Below are 4554 nucleotides of genomic sequence, written 5' to 3' on the forward strand. Positions count from 1 at the left end.
TTTTTTTGTACCAGGAATTGAACCCAGGTCTCTTAACCACTGAGCCACATCCCAGCCCTCTTTCTTTCTTTCTTCTTTAATATTTATTTTTTCAGTTGTAGTTGGACACAATACCTTTATTTATTTTTTTATTGATTTATATTATGTGGTGCTGAAGATCGAACCCAGGGCTTTGCATATGCCAGGCGAGCGCTCTACCGCTGAGCCACAACCCCAGCCCCTTTCTTTTCTTTCTTTCTTTTTTTTTTTTTAATTTAAATTTGAAACAGGATCGTGTTAAGTTGCTTAGGGCCTCACTAACTTGCTGAAATAAATAATGAAATTGCAATCATTCTACCTCAGCCTTCTGAGCCACTGGGATTACAGGAGGGCACCAACATTCCCAGCACAACGTAATCTTATACATAGAATATCTCAAGGAATCCAATAAAAAAATATTGGGAATTATCAACAAGTTAAACTGTTGACTATAGGATACAAGATTAATATACAAAAAATGGGTGCAGTTTTACAAACTAAAAATAAACATTCTGAAAATGAAATCAAGAAAGCAATTCCATTAACAGTATCATCAAAAAGGATAAAATACTTTAAAAACTAGCAAAAGGCTGGGCAGGGTGGTTGGTGCATGCCTAGAATCCTAGCAATGTAAGAGGCTGTGGCAAGAGGGTCACAATGTCAAGGCCAGCCTCAGCAATACAGGTGGAATGGCAAAACCAGATCTGGTCGTGAAATGAAATTATAAAAACACTGTGGGCAACAAAACAATGCCTGGGGAAAGGGTCAGTTCCCCTCCTCTCTCTCAGCCTTTCTCCAGGAAGCCTACTTAACCAGGGTCCCTAGCTTTTGGATTGTAAATAAACTGCCCTAGGAGTCTGACTATTCCCTCTTGAAACTTAACAGATGCCTGTGAAGAGAGCTGTTTCTTCTGATCTGTTTCTGTAAGCATGCTTTGTGTTAGAGACCCTGCACCAGACCCTCAGCAGCATAGATTAGGCTTTTTCTTTTTTCTTTTTTAAGAGGAAAAAAGCCCCAGTAATTGGATGGGTCTAAAATAAAGCTAAATAACCTATAAATGTTGTGAGAAACTGTGGACCAGGGCTCAGAATTTGGAGTTTTGTCTTCCTCTAGGCCCACCCGCATAAAATAAAGTTTGGAGTTCTCGGAGTGCTGCTTGCCGCCTCTCAACCAGTCTGTTTCCCACAACACAGGCAGACCTTGTCTCAAAATAAAAAAAACAAAAAGGGGTGGCAATGCGTTTTAGGCAGCTTTTTCACCACTATGTTAACTAAAAAAAACCTGACAAACAATTTAAGAGAAGGAAAAGTGTATTTGGCGCTCAGAGTTTCAGAGGTCTCAATCCATAGCCAGCCAGCTTCATTGCTGTGGTCCCCAGATGAGGCAGAGCATCTTAAAGGAAGGATGTGGAGGACAGAAGCAGCTCCGTATGTACGTGCCAATTAGGAAGCAGAGAGAGCTGTGCTCACCAGGGACAAAATATAAACCCTAAAGGCATGCCTCCAGGGACCCACCTCTTCCAGTCACACCCTACCTGCCTACAGTTACCACACAGTCAATCCATATCTGAAGATTAAGCTGTCTCTCCAAGGATTAAATCACACCTATCGTAATCCGATCATTTCACCTTTAAATGTTCTTGCATTGTCTCACACATGAGCTTTTGGGGGACACCTCATATCTAAACCACAAAAGAATGTAAGTCAGTGGCAAAGTGCCCCTGGGTTCAATCCTCAGTACCACAAAAGCCAAACAACAACAACAAAGCTAACAAAAAAGTATAAAATATATACACTGAAAATTACAGAATATTGTTGAAAAAAATTAAAGGAGGGCTTGGGACTCTAGCTCAGCGGTAGGGCTTTTGCCTGGCATTCTTGGGCCCTGGGTTCAATCCTGAGCACTGAAAAAAAAAATTAAGCAAACCTAAATAATGGAAAGATATTTCATTTTCCAAGATTAGAAGACTTAATATTATTAAGATGGCAATGCTTCCCAAATTTATCAATAGATTCAATGCAATCGCTAACCTGATCCATCTGCTTTTTTTTTGAGACATTATGGATCCTAAAATTCACATGACAATGTAAGAGACCCAGAATAGCCAAAGCAATCTTAACAAAGGACCAAATGACCAAGAGGACTCATCTATTCCAATTTCACAATTTACTATATAGCAGAAATAATCAAGACAGTGTGCTACTGGCATATCAATACATATATAGGTCAATGTAATAAAATACAGAATCTAGAAATAAACCCTAACATTTATAATCAATTGAGGTTTTTTAATCTATTTTTATTTTTTTTAGTTGTCTATTGACCTTTATTTATTTATTTATATGTGGTGCTGAGAATTGAACCTAGTGCCTCATAAATGCTAGGCAAGCACTCTACTAACTGAGCCACGACCCCAGCACTCATCCAAATTTTTAATAATAGTGTCAAGACAATTCAAGGGGAGGAATGAATTGGTCTTGTCAACAAATGGTACTAATACACCTGGATATCTACATGTCAGAGAATGAAACTGAACCCCTACCTCATACCATATACAAAAAACAAGTCAAAAGGGATGAAAGACCTACATGTAAGAGCTAAAATTATTAAGTCATTAGAAGAAAAAATGGGCATAAATACTTATGACCACATATTACACAACTGGTTTTAGATATGATGCCAGACATACATAAACAAAGAAAAACTAGATAAACTAGATATGGTGGCTTCTGATCATGAGATTTCAAGGCAGATTTCAAAATACAAGGGTGAATCTAAGCTAGCTTGACCTGCGTAAGACTGCTGTATGTGCATTCCATGAAGGTACAAGGGAAGCAGGTATGGGAAGAAAAGGGATGTGTTCTGAGAACTTTTGAGAGATGTTGCTGGAATTAAAAAGACCCAAATAACACCCCCTTCCTCACCAAAGTTCTGAATCAATTAAGAAATAAGACAGAAGTGTCAGCCATTGTTGCCAAACTGAAATGCACAGTTGAATTCCCAGGCGTGGGACCTGTATGAGTTGCACAGGGCCCTGACTTGCTTTAGTGCTCTGCTGTTACCACTGCAAAATTCTTAATACTTTTTTTTTTGCACCCACAAATTATATAGCTCACAAAAATGTCACCTGGAAAAATGCTATTTTTCTCACAGTCACAAGTGATCTGGAAGTACGTGGCCCAGTGTGAAGGTCAGTTTCTCACCTCCAGTCCAGGCCTGGGGGCAGTCCTCCTTAAAGGGAAGTTGAATCTGCAACATGTGTACAAGCTGCTCTCCCAGTGGCCTGGTGGAGAGGGAGAGACAGAAACCAGACTCCATAATCCAGGACAGCTGCCAAATTGCCCTTAACGGGTGGAGAAACATGTCCCACATCAACCAGGACCCCATTCCACCTCTGGGTGGGATAAGAAGAGGTGGATAAGAAGAGGTCTCTTCTTGGAGAAGAGACCAAGAGTGACTAGATAAACCTGAGAAATGGAAAGAGGCATTCTTCCCTTCCTCTTTTAGAGATGGGGTCTCACTATGTCCCACCCCTAGGCAATTACTCTTCCAGTCTCATCTCTGCTTCTCTGCGGATCAGCATCCTTCTTTACTCTTTCTCTATAGACCAATTTCCACTGATGCTACCCTAGCTGCATTTTCTGCATTCAAGAAAAGAACTCAGTCTGCAACTAGCATTTCAAGGCCAGTTCCAAAGTCCAGAAGAGAGAACATGCTAGATCCAGCTGTGAGTCATGTACACTCTGGTCCAATTAACAAGAACATGAGGGCAAGGTCACATGCTCAAACATAGTGTGGAAGGCCCACTCTGGAAGGGTGTGTGTGTGCATGTGTGCACAGGAAATTCTTAGAGAAAGGGCAGGCACCAGCTAACTGATGCCCCAAAGTGTCTGCTTTGTTGACTGCGGCAGAAAGGAAAGAGGGTAAGAGTCGTGTTTGGGTAGGAGAGGGTGGGTAGGAAGGGGCCATTCCCCCTGGGAAAGATAAACAGATTCCAACAATAGGTAGAAAAGTTGAGAGAGGTAAGAATCAACACTGGAGGTAGCTGAGAAATTCCTCAGTTAATCAATCAAAATTTAAGCAGGTGCGGTGGCACAAGCCTCCAATCCCAGCGACTCGGGAGGCTGAGGTAGGAGGATCACAAGTTCAAAGCCAGCCTCAGCAATTTAGAGAGACCCTGTCTCAAAATAAAAATAAAAGGGCTGGGGATATGACTCAGTGGTTAAGCGCCCTTAGTGATGAGGAGTAAGAGAAAGGAGGAGGGAAGGGAGAGGATGAGACTTCCCCAACCTCCAACCCTGTCCTCTCCCTTCCCTGCCAAGAGTGGAAATCAGGTCGGCCGGTTATTTTAGGCTGAGATTCCTGCGTGTTTCCAGGCAATCGCTGGCAACAACAATTCTCTCTAGAAAGTTCAAGGAAACAGATTAAGGTCAGCCTTGATAGCAGTTCCCTGCGGGGATCAGAACGGGACTGGCGGCCAGGGTGCTGCCCTGCAGGTCGCCAAGCTCCCGCGCGGCCACCGAGGAGAACCCGGCG

The sequence above is a fragment of the Marmota marmota genome, unplaced genomic scaffold, assembly GCF_001458135.2.
Source record: "Marmota marmota marmota unplaced genomic scaffold, marMar, whole genome shotgun sequence".
NCBI lineage: Eukaryota > Metazoa > Chordata > Mammalia > Rodentia > Sciuridae > Marmota > Marmota marmota.